This window comes from Schistocerca gregaria, chromosome 1, assembly GCF_023897955.1.
Source record: "Schistocerca gregaria isolate iqSchGreg1 chromosome 1, iqSchGreg1.2, whole genome shotgun sequence".
NCBI classification, from domain to species: domain Eukaryota; kingdom Metazoa; phylum Arthropoda; class Insecta; order Orthoptera; family Acrididae; genus Schistocerca; species Schistocerca gregaria.
Window position 1 is genome coordinate 783,877,031 of NC_064920.1, and position 18,588 is coordinate 783,895,618.

Below are 18,588 nucleotides of genomic sequence, written 5' to 3' on the forward strand. Positions count from 1 at the left end.
TTTGTACAGTGCAAATGCTTGCGCAAACTTATGCTACACACGCATGCTCCAGAGTTGTTGGGCAAGCACGCTTGCGCATCTTTTCTTGTCAAGCACGGAAACATGTTTGTTTTCAGTCAGGCTGAGATAGTGGCTGGGAGTAGATCGAAGGCATGTCAGTTCAGTTTGTGTACAGTTGGGTTGTACAGTGTAGTTAATAACGTACCACATGTGTTCAACACTCATATTTCGCTATAAGATTATAACCAAATGACTGAAAAAGTAAATGTATAGTATGACCTAAAACTGTTTTCAAGAAAAGTGAGTAGAACTCTTTGGTTGTAAACTACTTGTTACAAGTATTTTAGCGATCACTCTGCCAGTGATTGGTGCCGCGCTGTATGACAGCGTGTCATTTTCAGGACATGAAAATTTTCAGATAGTAACATTTGGTTGTAGTAGCCCAGACGCATGATGTGATTTAGTTCCCCTACTGTTGTCGTATGAAGTTATGCCGTTACTTTGGTTCTCATAGACAGTTATCGTCCAGATTATTATGCTTTCACCACTTTAACACGTTTTTCAGACACTGTTTGTAACATAATTTCCACAACAGATTTCCCTGCGCCTTACATTATTCTATATGGTGCTTTTGAGAGGCTTTATCATGTATGCCCATCCTTAACACTAACGCAAGTGAAGCTTTGTTATTGCAGTGTTTTTTTTTTTTGGCAAAAAGTATCAATTTCAATGATAGAAATACATAGGTCGGCCCGAAAATAATGGGTAATACCTAGGGATCCCTGTATTAACTGCAGAGTCTACTACTTCCCCTTAACACAACCAAACCAAGACTTTGAGTCCTTCTATGGATCATTCTGTCACTACAACTTATGTTCCTCAAGCTAATATAGATGCAAAAGAGTTATTGTCAGTGAAATGTTCTTTCTGTTTGCGAAAGCATGATGTAGCGTGCAATGTTAACATTACATAATGGCAAGAAGCCGACATCTAGCATTGTAGTTTCAGCTCACCCTTTGTTATGTAAGAATAATTACTGAAAAAAATCTCAAATGGTCTGAAAATCCTAAGTTGTCATTCACGTCATTTTACAGATGATTTGTAGTATCTGTAAAAAATTGTAGAAGTTCCCACTTGTCAGCATGTTACTGCAATGAGATTACAATATATATGAATACAGTTGTCAAAACTGTCAGCTGGACCATGTACCACAAAAAGGTGGGTTGAATTGTGTTGTATGTGGAAGCCAAGCAATTTGTTAAGTGCTACTTGTCCACTGACCATTTTAATGTTCATTAAGCTACCCTTGGCACAAACTAATTCCAGCAATTAGCAAGAAGATGATTGTGGGTGAAGTAAATTCCTTGGTGGACTGTTAGTAGCACGTGATGCAAGTAATTCTGTCAATGTCTACTAAAATAGTTAACAAACTTTTAAGAAGCAGTTAATGCATAAATGAGAAAGGCACACAGTATCATCTGGCCTTGAAAAAAAAAAAAAAAAGAACCACATCCTCTACCAATTCTTCAATTACCTATCATTGTATCCTGAGGTGAGGGATATCCTACCCACATCCCCCAAAGTGTTGTTACGCTGGCCACCCAACCTACAGAATGTTGTTGCCCACACCTATTCCAACCCTACTCGCAATCTTGCACCCCATAGGTCACTCCATTGGGGTTGGCCCAGATGCAAGCCCTGTCCCAAACACCCATGTACCACATTCTACTGCAGTGCCGTCACTGGCATTTCCATAAAAGGCAAGGCCACATGTAAAAGCAGCCATTTTATGTATCACAGTGAAAACAATCAATTTTTGACAAAATAATTTAATTGGCTAGACAAAAAATCTACTCACAAAGAGGCGGCAAAACACGCACATAAAAGAAGGTTATAATGATGCAAGCTTTTGGAGCCAGTGACTCCTCCTTCAGGCAGAAAGATTGAAGGGGAAGGAAAATGACTGGAGGTCTAGGAAAAGGGATAGATTTCAGGTAAGTCATCCAGAACCATAGGTTAGAGGAGACCTACTGGATTGGATAAGAAGGAATATCTTTCCTTCTCATCCCGTCTGGTAAGTCTTCCCCGACCCGTGGTTCTGGGTGACCTTTTTGAAATCTACTCCTTTTCTGAGGCCTGCAGTCCTTTTCCTTCCCCTTAAACCGTTCTGCCTGGAGGAGGAGCCACTGGCTTTGAAAGATTGCCCAATTTATGTGTGTGTTCTGCCGCCATTTTATTTATCAGCTATGCTGCAATTACTGTACAGCATTCTGTGTTGGCATAACAAGTAACCAACTGTTCACTTGCATGAATGTCTACCGCCAAACTGTTGCAAACCACAAACTTGACCGTCCGGTTGCTGAACTTGCTGCACATCACAAGAGAAATGACTTCAACAACTGGTTCACTATGTGAACGATTTGGATACTCTCTTCCAGCAGTAGCTTCTCTGAACTATGCAGATGGAAAATGTCTCTCCAGCACGTCCTGCACTCTCACAGTCCCACTGGCCTAAACCTCAGCTAACCCGTCTTGCATTTTTCCTTCTCTATTATGTCCACACCACTCCTACTCCGTTCAGATCAGTGGACAAGGGTACATGCATTGGCGTTATCAGAATTTAATATTTTAAAAGTTTGCATTTTGGCATTATTGCGTACGCGCAAACTAGCCGTACTAGGTCTGCGCGTACGCCAAAATGTAGGTAAGTCAGAGAATACTGAGTCATGATGTGTTACGTCTAAACAGACAATCTACAAAACCGTCGAGAACATCGAATTTGCTACAACATCTGGAGACAAGAAGAATCGTATACCAGTCAAATCTGTTGCTGCTCAAGCATTGCTGGATGGCCCGTCTGTTTTTTATGGTTGTTGTCTTAATTTTAGTTTAGATATTAATGATTCTTTTGGTCATGGTGACAGGTGGTTATTGTAGCTATTGTATGTGGAGCTTCAGGAGTACCTAGTGTTGGTGGACTTGAAAGTTTTGTTTACAGAGACGTTATTGCTTATCGTACCTATCATATGGCAGAACTCGCTAGTAAAGACTTTGGTAAATCGGCATATATGTCACCTTCTGCTTTGTCTTTATATACTCGTAACACGAGAAAATATCTGTAAATGAGTCCGTATTCATTTGGGTAAATGGTAAAGGAGTATGTGAATATGTAAAGGATGCAACAGTTTTGTTTAATTAACCAAACTGAACATTATAAACAATTATAAATAGTGTGGGGGGGTCTGGGGGGGGGCACTTTGGACTCCCCCCACATAAAGCAGTCGCTCCATCGCTGCTGACGTGGCACTGATTACGTAACGCGTCATGACTCAGCATTCTCTGACTTACATACATTTTGGCGTACGCGCAGACCTAGTACGGCTAGTATGCGCATACGCGATAATGCCAAAATGCAAACTTTTAAAATATTAAATTCTGATAATGCCAATGCATATACCCTTGTCCACTGATCATGTCTACCAAATTCTATCTCAAAATTCCAACAAATAACAAACTTATCAACAATTATTTATTTCAGAGACTAAGTCCTATAGGGAATTCAATGTATAAGAACTTTAACTTTGCTCACTCAATCTTAACACTCTGATCTGTAACGTCAGCTGAGAACCGGACAAGGGTACATTGAGAACCATTTTACTCAAGGATGCAACAGTTTTGTTCAATTAACCAAACTGAACATTATAAACAATTATAAATAGTGTGGGGGGACTGGGGGGGGGGGGGGGGCACTTTGGACTCCCCCCACACAAAGCAGTCGCTCCGTCGCTGCTGACGTAGCACTGATTAAGTAACACATCATGACTCAGCATTCTCTGACTTACATACATTTTGGCGTACGCGCAGACCTAGTACGGCTAGTATGCGCATACGCGATAATGCCAAAATGCAAACTTTTAAAATATTAAATTCTGATAATGCCAATGCATATACCCTTGTCCACTGATCATGTCTACCAAATTCTATCTCAAAATTCCAACAAATAACAAACTTATCAACAATTATTTATTTCAGAGACTAAGTCCTATAGGGAATTCAATGTATAAGAACTTTAACTTTGCTCACTCAATCTTAACACTCTGATCTGTAACGTCAGCTGAGAACCGGACAAGGGTACATTGAGAACTATTTTACTCAAGGATGCAACAGTTTTGTTCAATTAACCAAACTGAACATTATAAACAATTATAAATAGTGTGGGGGGACTGGGGGGGGGGGGGGCACTTTGGACTCCCCCCACACAAAGCAGTCGCTCCGTCGCTGCTGACGTAGCACTGATTAAGTAACACATCATGACTCAGCATTCTCTGACTTACATACATTTTGGCGTACGCGCAGACCTAGTACGGCTAGTATGCGCGTACGCGATAACGCCAAAATGCAAACTTTTAAAATATTAAATTCTGATAATGCCAATGCATGTACCCTTGTCCACTGATCATGTCTCCCACTATCCTCCCCCCCCCCCCCCTCCCTCCTCACAAATCATGTGAGCAATCTCCTTCTCTTCTTATCCCTTTTGAAACTTCTCTTCCTTCACTTTCTCTTCCCTTTCCCTCCCTCGTCCTCCTAATCTTTCTCTCCTTACCCCCCCCCTCCCCTTCCTCCCCCCCATCCTCTTTTCCCCTTCCACCTCAGTCCCTCTCCTTCTTCCTATACCTCTTTTCATTTTACTCTCTGTACACTTTTATTGTTCCAAAGGCCTGCCTCTTTCCCCCGGCCATCTCTCTGCATCATTCCCAACCCTCTCCCACCTCTATCAGCTCATGCATCTGGTTTGAATAATTGAGTGTCAATAATTAGTCTTGCCATGACCACAGAAGTGTCTGTGTGGGTGGTTCTCTTTGTGGATATGTGTACTACTGTTAGCAAAAGAGCTAGTGCTGAAAACTAGTGTGAATGCTGTTTTCTGTTCTCCATGCATTGATCTGCTGTAGGTTAGTGGTGACTTCTCTTATTTTACTTATTACTTCATCCAGGAATTCTGATATTGTTAAGAAGCAGTAAATTAATTAATTGTATGGCAAATATCATGAAACATGTATACTCATACAATGATAAAATTAATATAGATCATATGCACATGTACATATTATATGTTAAACTTAAGTTTCAAATTAATATCCAAGCATTGGATGTACTCAATCATGCCATCTGTTGCTGCAAAGAAATTGGTGAAGGGTCCCATGTAGGCTTCATTTGGACATTTTATCACAATGTGTTAGGTTGTTTGCTTTGCGGCTCTGAAGTCACATTGTGGAGATGATACCTTCCCCTGACTTTGGCACTTTTGTTGTGGTCAGTGCTTATTCAATTTAATGTCATCCATACATATTGTGATTGGTTGAAATTGGGAGGCTTATATGTGATCATGCAACTTTGACATTATGGTGGGCACTGGTCTTGCCAGTGTTGTTTTCAGGCATTGTGAACTTCAAAGTTTGAGTTTATCAGTTCTATAGCAGTGACTAATAGTGGTCTTCTTGTTGTCCGTCTTCTGCGAACCAGATCAGCTATGTCATTACCTACAGCTAGTTTAGGGTTGTTGTTAATTTATGATACTCTCTATGGATGTCATTTATATACCGTATCTTTGCTGGTGGTATATGGCTTAAGAAGGGCAGCAGTGCAGAAGGTATGGAATTTACTCTGCTGCTAATAGTGAGCTTAGTGTCATTTAGTACCATGTCAGTCTTGTACATAAGTAAGGTGTTAATCCAGTATTCTGCCACCGAATGGACGAGCCCAACTGCTGACGTCTGAAGCATATTTGGGTTGGAGCCCAAGGGGTGCCGCACAGTTTAGCCCTTGGCCTTATTCACCTGTGATCTCTGTCAGATGCTCCTTGTGAGAGTGAGTCCTATCCAGTGTGACTCCTAGATATTTAGGGTAGTTCTTATGGTTGAGATATTTTCCTTTGAAGTTGACATTAAGCTCTTTTGTTGAGCAGTTACAGAAATAAATGCATGGTGCTTCCATCTTCGTTGTGTTCAGCTACAGTCTCTATTTATGAAAGTTGACACTCAGCTGCCTTAAGTCAGACCTCAACCCATCTTCAGTGACCTCAAATGATTCATGTCGTTCAGCTATAGCCCAGTCAACCATGTAGATGAATTTCCTGGACCTTGTGTTTGGCATGTCTTCACTATAATGACTGAAGAAAAGTGGGGCAGCCTGTTGTGTATTTTGGTTGAGCTAATCATTAACTGGTAATTATTTTGAAAGCTTTTTTGGTGAATGTATTATCAATGAGACAGATAACACGGGTGCACATAATTATCCAAATTTGTTTGTACATAATCCTTTGTATTCTTTCCTTCTCATTCCATGCAGTAAGTCTCCCTGACCAGTGCTTCTGGGTGACTATCCCGAAATCTACCCCTTTTCCTAGACCTCTCCAGTCCTTTACCTTTACCTTCACCTCTCTCCCTTCCCCTTCAACCCTTCTGCCTGAAGTAGGGGCCACTGGCTCCAAAAGCTTGCCTAACTTCAACCTTCTTTTATGTGTGTGTTCTGCCACTGCTTGGTGAGTAGATTTAATATCTATTCATTTTAATTATTCTGTCAAAATTGATTGTTTTTGTTGTTATAAACAGCATCATAATCTCCATTGAAATTCTATGAAAGCAATTGATGATTTTTGATTTTCTTGACAGCTTGCCTCTGTATGTGAGAGTACCTGGTCTACGCAGTCTCTAGCAGGTGGAAATCTTACTTGTTCATCTGGGATTGGTTCCAATATTTTTGGGGTCAATCTGTTGTATGAGACTCTCAAGCAGCATGTATGTGGTGCTGAGCAATGAAATTGCTCAATAGCTCTTTAGTTGGTCATTTGGTTTTTTTCTGGCTTAATCAATGTGATGATATTTGGGATCTTTGAATCCTTCAGCCTTTCACACACATTGCCGCCACCCCCCCCCCCCCCCCCCCCCCCGCCCCCACACCCATTGCCATCACATTTGTATGTTGAAATGTGAAAGCCATTTTGTGGTGTAGGTCCCTTATTGTAGAAGGAATTTCATATGTATTCTGTTGGGTCCGGTTGCCTTGCCTGACTTTATAATCTAAGTGCTTCTGTGACTCTGACAGTGGAATATTTGGAGGAATACCAGCCTAAAGGGGCACTGTTTGTCTTTGATGCACAAAGTTAATGTTGTATTGTTCTTGAATGAGCTCTTTCTCTCAACATTCTGGGTGTCACTGTATATGGGCTGCAATCCTATTTGCAGAAACACCTGTGGTGTTATGATTTATTTCATTGGCTTCAGATAGTTTTTGGAGTGCCCAGGTCTTCCTGGAAAGTGCTTTGAAATCAAGTAATTCAATGGTTTCCATCCATGTTTCTCACTGTGCATCATCTAGGCTACCCATCAGGCCATCTGCAGCTGCAGGGTCTGTGCTGTTGAGAAATTTCTGATACTGGCTTTTGCACTTTCTATCCCATCCCACTAGATATTGTTTGCAGTACCCCTTCGAGCAGTTGCTTTTTCTGAGCTTTCTGTGGTGCTTGTGAATCTCTCATAACTAATGGCTGCTGGGGCAGGATTCCACCCTACATACATGGAAGATGCAGATGGAATTAGGATACCTGACTGGCATCTAAAGTGGACACTCAGCATTTATGGAAATATGGTGATATGAAATTTTATTCTTAATTTTCTAGTCACTAAGTATTGGCCTCAATTGTCGATAGATATCATTTACAGCATTATAGTTTTGCTTCATTAATTCCTGTTTGAGTGCCTGTAACAGTCCTGTTTCATGCTTGACCATACATTTTTACATTAAATATGACATAGTGATCATTACACTTATATCTGTACTCTGTAAACTGTGAGGTGCATTGTAGAGAGTACTTCCCATTATACCAGTTATTAGACCTTCTTTCCATTTCATTAACACATGGACTGCACTGTAGTTAGTCTAACGGTGCCATCACAATCCCTATGGGAACAATATGTTGGAAGCAGTGATATACATGAAGCTGGTCGTTTAAAGTTGCTTTTTACTATTTTGTACGTAGCCTTTCTCAGGATAGTTTGCCTCTATCTTCACATGTCCTCCATTTCAGTTTCTTGAGCATTTATGGGATGCTCTCATATGGATCATATCTACATCTATGTTGATTATTCTGCTACGCACAATAAAGTGCCTGGCAGTGGGGTTCAATGAACCACCTTCTTGCTGTCTCTCTACCATTCCACTCTCGAATGGCACACGGGAAAAATATGCAGTTAAATTTTTCTGTGCGAGCCCTGATTTCTCTTATTTTATCGGGATGATCATTTCTCCCTATGTAGGTGGGTGCCAACAGACTGTTTCCACAATCCCAGGAGAAAACTGGTGATTGAAATTTCATGAGAAGATCCCATTGCAACGAAAAATGCCTTTGTTTTAATGGTTGCCACTCCAATTCATGTATCATGTCTGTGACACTATCTCTCCTATTTTGTGATAATACAAAATAAGCTGCCCTTCTTTGTACTTTTTTGATGTCATCTGTCTGTTCCACCTGATGCGGATCCCACACTGCACAGCAATACTCCAGAATAGGGCAGACACGCTTAGTGTAAGCAGTCTCTCTGGTAGACCTGTTGCACCTTCTAAGTGTTCTGCTAATGAATCACAGTCTTTAGTTTGCTCTACCCACAATATTATCTATGTGACTGTTCAAATTTAGGTTATTTGTAATAGTAATCCCTAAGTATTTAGTTGAATTTACAGCCCTCAGATTTGTGTGACTTATCGTGTAATCAGAATTTAGCTGATTTCTTTTAGTACTCATGTGAATAACTTCACACTTTTCTTTATTCAGGGTCAATTGCCACTTTTCCCCCTGCGGGTTCGGGGGTTAGAATAGGCCCGCGGTATTCCTGCCTGTCGTAAGAGGCGACTAAAAGGAGTCTCAAAATTTTCGGCCTTGTATGATGGTCCCCTGTTGGGTTTGACCTCCATCTCTCAAAATTTTCTGAAGAGCGAGCCGATTGGGGAAGGGCGCCTTAATTGACCTTTCGCCAGCTTGTACACTGTTGAACTGCAGTCCTGTCCGCTCTCAATCTCTTGGGCATGACTCTTTTTCTGCATGCAGGTAACACCTTGCACTGTGCAGTGCCTCTTTCTGCACCGACGGCGACCATGGACCACATGTTACCTAACATCCAGCACGGTAGCCAGTCCGTTGTGGTGGGGCCGCCATGTACCCTGTTGGTTGTAGCCCCCTGACAACACAGGGATCGCTCTACTGATGCCTGCGCCGTTAACTCCCCACGTATGCCAAGGAGTAGATGCCTATCCTCCTGGGGTATCGGGACTCCCGGCAACAGCCATCCTGCCAGGTGGCTCTTGCCGTGGCTGGGTGGCGCCCGTGGGGAGGGCCCTTGGTCGGAGTAGGTGGCATCAGGGCGGATGACCCGCAATGAAGCGTGGTACATCGTCTCTCGCTGGTGGCCAGCCGCCAGCAGTCTCTAAACATTCTCGGGCTCAGTTTAACGCTCAGAAGTACGATCCGAAAACGTTCCCCTCCCTGGTCACACTGTGGGAGGAACGTAAGTCTCAGGATGGCAGTAGCAGTTATTCGCCCTGCTTCTTAGTTTGTACAAGAGTTGATGGGGAGTCTTTTCTCTCAACAAAGCCTCAGTTCTTCGTCGAGCATTTAGAGGACAAGTTTGGGGAGGTGGAGGGCTTGTCAAAAATGCGCTCTGGGTCAGTCCTGATACAAACGGCATCCTCTGCCCAGTCACGACGGTTACTCGCTTGTAACTAGTTGGGGGATGTTGCCGTTACGGTCACACCCCATAAGAGTTTAAATATGGTCAAGGGAATTATTTACCATAGGGATCTTCTTTTGCAGTCTGATGAAGAGCTGCACGCCAATTTAGAGTGCCGAGGTGCACATTTCGTCCGGCGCATTCATCGGGGTCCGAAGGAAAATCAGATTGCTACTGGTGCCTTCATCTTGGCCTTCGAAGGGGATACATTACCAGAAAAAGTCAATGTGATGGTCTACCGATGTGACGTTAAGCCCTATATCCCTCCCCCGATGCGGTGCTTTAAGTGCTGGAAGTTCGGCCATATGTCTTCTCGCTGCACTTCCAGCCTCACATGTCGAGATTGCGAACGCCCATTACATCCCAATACTCCATGTGCCCCGCCTCCCATCTGTGTCAACTGCGGGGAGCACCATTCACCTTGCTCACCAGACTGCCGAATTTTCCAGAAAGAGCGTAAAATGATGGAATACAAGACCCTGGACCGACTAACCTATACTGAGGCCAAGAGGAAATACGACCCGACTCCATCCTGTGAGAATGACATCTTCCTACGCTGCTGCTACAACACCTGTGCTAGCCCTGTCTGTTTCTCAAATTATGGCTGGATTGACGAGTAGTAAAACTCCTCCTGCCCCCTCGCCAGTGGGGGGCTCTACCCACCGGGTTGCTCTTGCGCCACCTACCTCAGGAGCAACACCAACCCACCCATCGGGGACGTCCGTTCCCACTTCTAAGCCGGAGAAGTGTCCAACTTCTACGGCTTCTCACGCTCGCAAGGGGTCCCTTGGGTCCCTCCCTTCCCAGGTTTCCGCCAGCGAGAAGCCTGACGACCGACAATGGCGTAAGTGCCCGCAGTCAGCTGGTCGTAGGGCTTCACGATCCTCCTCCGTCCCGGAGACTGAATCGGTGAAGCTCTCCCAGCCGGTGCGACCCAAGGAACGGTGTGAGAAACCCAAGAAGAGCTCTCAGCCCAAGGAACTCGCCGTGGAAGCCATCCCACCGCAACCTTCCAGCTCTGTGTCTGAGGATGCGGTGGAGATTCTGGCGTCCGCTGAGGACCTCGATCTCGCCGGTCCATCAGACGCCATGGAAAGCACTATCACAGGTGCTAAATCAGAGGCAGCAGGTGACCCAGCAGCTTAATCTCCCTTCCCAGTCCCGTCACGCCTTTCTCAGCCATGGACAACACCATCCTCCAGTGGAACATGCAGCGGTTTCTTCCACCATCTAGCTGAGCTCCGCCAACTTATCAGCCTTCACCCTTTCCTCTGCATTGCTCTGCAGGAAACTTGGTTTCCGGCAATGTGAACCCCCGCCCTCCGTGGCTATCGGGGTTATTATAAGAACCGGGCAGCTTATGAAAGGGTGTCCGGTGGCGTCTGCATCTATGTCCTGAACTCTCTTCACAGCGAGTCTGTACCTCTTCACACACCTTTAGAGGCTGTCGCTGTTCGGGTGTGAACGCCACAGGCTATTACCGTCTGTAGTCTTTACCTTCAACCGGATGGTGATGTCGCGCAGCATGTCCTGGCTGCTCTGATAGCTCAATTGCCTCCACCTTTCCTGTTACTGGGCGACTTTAACGCCCATAACCATCTGTGGGGTGGGTCAGTGGCAACAGGTCGAGGCGCCATCGTTGAGCATTTATTGTCGCAGCTCGATCTCTCGATCTTAAATGATGGTGCCTTCACACACTTAAGTGTGGCGCATGGCACATACTCCGCCATTGACCTTTCCATCTGTAGCCCTAGCCTCTTACCGTCTGTCCAATGGAGATTGCGTGACGACCTGTGTGGTAGTGACCACTTTCCGATCTTTCTGTCACTGCCACAGCGTCAGTCTTCTGGGCGCCCTAGCAGATGGGCTATGAATCAGGCTGACTGGGACTTGTTCTCCTCCACTGCCACTATTGAGCCTCTCTCTAACGATGACATTGATGCAGTGGTTCAGTCGATCACCACCGGCATCGTTACTGCCGCCGAATCTGCCATTGCCCATTCTTCTGGGTCCCCTCGGCGGCGGACTGTGCCTTGGTAGTCGCCTGAGATCGCTGAAGCGATTAAAGCTCGCCGGCGGGCGCTCCAGCGTCACAAGCGACATCCCTCAATCGACCACCTTATCGCCTCCAAACGGCTGCGTGCGTGAGCCTGCTGCATTATCCGCCGACGCAAGCAGGAGTACTGGGGACGGTATGTGTCCACCATTGGCCTCCATGTCACTCCATCGCAAGTCTGGGCCAAGATTCGCCGCCTCTATGACTATTGGACCCCTGTCAGTGTCCCTGTGCTCTCACTGAATGGAGCAGTTTGTACTGACTCCGACGTCATTGCAAACTGCTTGGCAGAGCACTTTGCTATGAATTCCCCTTCTGCCAACTACCCCTTGGCCTTCCGCTCCATTAAGGAGCGGATAGAACATCGGAGTTTTTCTTTTCGCACTCACCATCCTGAATTGTACAATGTTCCATTCAGTGAGTGGGAATTTCGAAGTGCCCTCGCTGCTTGTCCTGATACCGCTCCTGGGCCAGATAACATCCACTCTCAGATGCTGAAACACCTTTCAGTGGACTGCCAGTGATGCCTCCTCGATCTTTACAACCGCATTTGGGTCGAGGGTGAGTTTCCGTCGCAATGGCGGGAAAGTCTTGTTGTCCCCATTCTGAAACCAGGGAAGAACCCTTTGGAGGTGGACAGCTACCGTCCCATTAGCCTCACCAACGTTCTTTGCAAGCTGCTTGAACGGATGGTGAGCTGGCACTTGAATTGGGTACTGGAGTCTCAAGGCCTTCTGGCTCCATCTCAGGGTGGGTTCCGTAAAGGCTGCTCCGCCGCCGACAATCTGGTGAGCCTGGAGTCGGCCATCCGTACTGCCTTTGCCCGCTGTCAGCATCTGGTTGCTGTCTTTTTCGACATGCGGAAGGCGTATGATACAACATGGCATCATCACATCCTTTCTACGCTTCATGGATGGGGTCTTCGGGGCCCTCTGCCGATCTATATCCACAATTTTCTGTCGTATCGTACCTTCCGCGTGCACGTCGTGGCCTCATATAGTTCCTCCCAAGTCCAGGAGAACGGTGTGCCACAGGGTTCTTTTCTAAGTGTCTGTCTGTTTTTAATAGCCATTAACGGGCTCGCTGCGGCCGTGGGAAATACTGTCTCCGCTTCCCTGTATGCTGATGACTTCTGCCTTTACTACAGCTCTATTGGCATTGCAGCTGCTGAACGTCAGCTACAGGGCGCAATCCGCAAGGCGCAGTCTTGGGCTGTAGCGCATGGTTTTCAGTTTTCTGCAGCCAAGACCTGCGTTATGCATTTCTGCCGGCGACGCACGGTTCACCCGGAGCCGCGGCTTTATCTTGACGGCGAGCTTCTTAAAGTGGTGGAGTCCCATAGGTTTTTGGGGATGGTTTTTGATGTCCGGTTGACTTGGCTGCCTCATATTCGGCAGCTTAAACAGGCGTGTTGGCGGCATCTAAATGCTATGCGATGCCTGAGCCACACTAGGTGGGGCGCTGACCGATCTACTCTCCTACGGCTTTACCAGGCGTTAATCCAGTCCTGTCTGGACTACGGGAGTCTGGCTTATGGCTCAGCATCCCCATCTGCTGGACCAAATCCTCCACAGCGGGATACGCCTTGCCACTGGTGCCTTCCGAACCAGCCCTGTGGACAGCATACTTGTGGAGGCAGGTGTCCCTCCACTGCGATCACGACGCCAACAATTACAGGCTGCTTATGCTGCCCATGTTTTTAGCTTGCCCGGGCATCCAAATTATCGTGTCCTCTTCCCGCAGTCAGTCGTTCATCTGCCAGAAGGTCGGCCCCGGTTGGGTTGTCCGATCGCTGTACGTGTCAAACAACTTCTTTCCTGGCTTGGGTGTTTCCCTGTTCCACCTCCTTTCCTTGCCCCTCTGCGTACACCCCCGTGGTGTGTGCCTCGCCCTTGCCTTCGGCTCGACTTGGCACATGGCCCGAAGGACTCAGTCCCTCCGGATGCCTTCCGACGCCGCTTTTATTCCATCCTGGCCACGTATCAGGGCTCTGGCGTTGTCTACACCGACGGTTCGATGGTTGCTGGTCTAGTCGGTTATGCACTAACTCTAGGGGACCATTCTGAACAACGTTCGTTGCCGGCTGGCTGCAGTGTTTACACTGCTGAGCTGGTCGCCATCTTTTGTTCTGTAGAGTATATCCGCTCCTGGTCAGGTGAGTTCTTCGTTATATGTAGCCATTCCCTGAGCAGTTTACGAGCTCTTGACCAGTGTTTCCCTCGTTCTCGTCTGGTGATGGCTATCCAGGAGTCCCTGCATACTCTCGCCCATAGCGGCAGGTCTGTGGTCTTTGTTTGGACCCCAGGCCATGTTTGTATACCCGGCAATGAAACTGTTGACCGCCTGGCGAAAGAGGCCACCAGTGTGCCATCTCTGGAGATTGGCCTCCTGGCGGCTGATTTGCGGGCAGTCTTACGCCGCAAAGTTCTCTCGTTTTGGGATGCTGAATGGCGCGGTCTTACCACTCCTAACAAACTCCGTGCTGTCAAGGACAGGACGACTGTGTGGCGGTCATCTATGCGAGCCAACTGCAGGGACTCAGTCGTCGGCTCCGCATTGTCCACACCCGACTCACGCAGTTATTTACTGTGTCGTGAGGATCCCCCTCTTTGTCATTGTGGGGCGTCCTTGACGGTGGTCCATATTCTGTCGGAGTGCGCCCTTTTAAACATGCTCAGGCAGACTTTTGCAATGCCTGACACGCTCTCTGCTCTTTTATCAGATGACTCTGCCATGGTGGACTTGGTTTTGTGTTTTATTCGGGCAGGGGGTTTTTATCCTTTAATCTGAGTGTTTTTTTAAGTGTTGATTCTGGCTTTTAGCCTCTGATTTTAAACTGAGTTTTTAAAGTGTTCTTGGTGGTTGGCTTTTCCTCCTTTTCTCTACGGTCGGCCAACCACCGACACACTGTGTGTTTTAATTTGTTTTGTCTGGTCTCTGTCAGAGTATTTCATGTCCTGTTTCGTCTGCTGTCTTTCCCGTTGTTCGTTTTTTATTCTCTTCGGGTGGTTTTAGTTTTTATGGAACAAGGGACCGATGACCATTGTAGTCTGGCCCCTTTAATCCCACAAACCAACCAACCAACCAATTGCCACTTTTACACACCATACAGATATCTTATCTAAATCATTTTGCAAGTAACTTTGATCATCTGATGACTTTACAAGATGGTAAATGACAGCACCATCTGCAAACAATCTAAGACATCTACTCAGATTGTCTCCTATCTCATTAATATAGATCAGGAACAATAGGGGACCTATAACACTTCCTTGGGGAAAGCCAGATATTACTTCTGTTTTACTCGATGACTGTTCGTCCATTACTATGAACTGTGACCTTTCTGACAGGAAGTCACGAATCCAGCTGCACAACTGAGGCGATACTCTGTAGGCACACAGTTTGGTTAGAAGGCGCTTGTGAGGAATGGTGTTGAAAGCCTTTTGGAAATCTAAAAATATGGAATCAATTTGATGTCCCCTGTTGGTAGCACTCATTACTTCATGAGTATAAAGAACTAGTTGTGTTTCACAAGAATGATATTTTCTGAATCCGTGCTGACTCTGTCAATAAATCGTTTTCTTTGAGGTACTTCATAATGTTTGAATACAGTCTATGTTCTATAAGCCTACTGCAAATCGACATTAGTGATATAGGCCTGTAATTCAGCAGATTACTCCTACTTCTCTTTTTGGATATTGGTGTGACTTAAGCAGTTTTCCCGTTTTTAGGTACAGATCTTTCTGTGAGTGAGTGGCTGTAAATAATTGCTAAATATGGCACTATTTTATCAGCATGCTCTGTGAGGAACCTGAGTGGTATACAATCTGGACCGGAGGCCGTGCCCTTATTAAATGATTTAAGCTGCTTTGTTACAACAAGGATATCTACTTCTATGTTTCTATCTTGACAGTTGTTCTTAATTGGAATTCAGTAATACTTACTTTGTCTTCTTTGGTGAAGGAGTTTCGGAAAACCGTGTTTAATAACTCTGCTTTAGTGGCACTATCATCAGTGACTTCTCCATTGTTATCACACAATGAAGGTATTGATCGCATCTTGCCATTGGTGTGCTTTATATCAGATATATCTATGACTGTTCATGCTACCCTTCTCTGTATACAATAAACATCTCCTGTTAGTCTGTTTGCTACAGGTCCCACACACCTGAGCATTATTCTATGGTTGTCGCACGAGTGTTTTATAAGCAACCTCCTTTGTAGACTGATTGCTTTTCGTAATAAGCTAAAGTCTGACACCTGGCTTAACCTATGATTGACCATATTTGACTGTTCCATTTCATAACCCTACACATTGCTACATCCATTGTGACTCATTGACAATATAGGTCTAGGAAACTACATTTTTTTCATTTTGTGAAGCGTGCCATTTTCATTTCTCAACATTTAAATCTTTGCACCACCTTGAGATACTATCAAGATCTAAGCGAATATTTGTGCAGCACTTTGCAGACAGTAGTGTTTTTTAGATAACCACATCTGTGAAAATTCAGGAATTACTGGTAATATTATCTGCAAAGTCATTAATATACAACATGAACAGCAAGGTTTCCAACACACTTCCCTGTGCCTACCTGAAGTTACTGCACATCTGTTGAAGTTCTCTCCATGTGAGGTAATATTACACGTCCTTCCTACTAAGTAATCTTCACTCCAGTCACAAATTTCACTTTATACTCCATACAATTATACTTTTGATTATTAGCATAGGTGTAATAATAAGTCAAATGCTTTTCAGAAATCAAGAAATACACATCTGCCTGACTACCCTGATCCCTGCCTTTCAGTACGTCATGCGAGAAAATTGAGAGTTGGGTTTCTCATGATCGGAATTCATAATGGTTGGCACGGAGGAGATCGTTTTGTACAAGATACCCCATTATGCTTACCCTCAGAACATGTTCTAAGATTCTACAAGAATTAGATGGTAGTTTTGTGAATCGCTTCTGCTACCCTCCTTGTAGGCAGGTGTGGCTGGTACTTTATTCTAACTATTTGGCGTGATTTTTTTGTCAGAGGGATCTGCTACAGATTATGGTTAAAAGAAGCTGTAAATTTGGTGCAGAATCTGATAGGGATTCCATCGGACCCTGGAACTTTGTTCAGTTTTGACGATTTCAGCTGTTTGTCAACAATACTTATTCAAAAATGTATCTCACTCATCTTTCCAATGGTATGAGACTTAAATTTGGGGAGTGTTCTTAGATTTTCCTTTGTAGAGGAACATTTGAAAATGTAGTTTATCAGCATTTCTACTTTTGCTCTGAAATCCTCAGTTTCCGTTCTTGTCTCATCCATGAATTTCTGGACACACCACTAACTGATTTCATGTAAGACTAGAATTTCTTTTGGATTTTGTAAGAGATAATTCAGTAGGATTCTGCTACGGTAGCCTTTGAAGGCTTCATTCATTGCCCCCTTCATAACCAAAATTGTTTCATTCATCATCGCTCTGCTAATCACACACTTGGCTCCTTTGGGGAAGGTGCTGGGAGTGAAGCTTCCAATTGGTGTGTAACACGTTGGCTGCTGGGAAAGCCCCACAAGAAATGAATGTGTAATGGGTTAAGGAGTCATCAGAGTAAATGGAGTTTGTGGTGGGCTGTGATAAAGACCAGGTATAGCATCTTTGCACAGACCAGTAAATAATATTAACAATAACAATTTACAACACCACATACGAATCAGCACTATATTCAAAATCTATACTTATTGGTACAGTCCACAGTGCTGTTATGTGGGTAAGGTTGACAATGACTGTAAACATTCCAGACCAGCACAAAATCAGCCATGTTTCACCAATCAGTGAACGGACAAGTTTTCAAAGAAGGCATTTAATAATGTTTTGCAGTACTTCTTGTCATGCCACTAGTTCAAGCTTTAATTTCTGCAATTGGTCATTGGATGATTGAAGTCTCCTGGGATGATGACAGTACAATTGGGGGACTTATGTACTAATTACCTTAAATTTTCTCTGAAGTTTTCAGTTACATCTGGTGATTGATAGAAGGATCCGATTGTAAGTTTATGCCCACCATTGGTACTGAGTTGTTGCCCAAAAAATCTTGCTTGCAGCTTCAACTTTTATCACGATTGATAAATTTGCTATTAGCCTCTTCTTTTAATAAAAAGTTAAATTTTCCCTAAAAATCTCATCACTATCAATTTCAGGTTTTAACCAGCTTACTGTATGTATGGTAATGTGAACTCCACCGAGTTTTGGGAGTATTTCAAATTCTGGCATTTGTATTGTGAATTCTTTGCTATTATAAAAGCCTTGTGTGGACACACAAACCATCAGGTATCTGTGTAGCAGATTCTGATTTATAGCGGACACCAAACCCATTTGTGGGGACCCCGCAGTTCCCAAACCTGTGGTGCAAGTATAGGAAGTTGCAGCCTAGCTTGTCACAGAACCTTAATAGTCTCTGGTTTAAGCCTTCCACTTGACTCGTAACCAGGGAGCAATGATTGGTTCTGTCGTCAATGTTGCAGATTGTGAGCTTCATTGAAACTCTGTGAGCAAAGCTCTGCCACTCGCTGGAATGACCAAACTATGAACTCAGAGCTTAGATGACAGGCATCACTTGTCTCAAACTTGTGTGGCAATCTGCAGTTGGTCACTCCCTGTTCCTTCAATGGCTGATGGAGTATCCTCTTCAGAATGAAGAATGATGCCCACAGGCATACAAAGTGAGTGATCCTTTCTGCATTCTTAGTTGTAAAT

General features: G+C 44.6%; 1 protein-coding gene across 2 annotated transcripts in view; it reads left to right on the forward strand.

Annotated features, from left to right (window-relative positions):
• The first annotated feature begins 90 nt into the window (after positions 1–90).
• The window catches only part of LOC126269161 (WD repeat-containing protein 11-like), a 220,153-nt gene continuing 201,655 nt past the window's right edge, over positions 91–18,588 (forward strand). The window contains exon 1 of one of the 2 annotated variants that reach the window (XM_049973970.1): positions 91–300. The gene's annotated coding sequence lies outside the window, so the exon portion shown is untranslated. Of the gene's footprint in view, positions 301–1,132; positions 1,219–18,588 lie in introns of those variants that run through there. The other variant, XM_049973972.1, reaches the window with a different exon arrangement.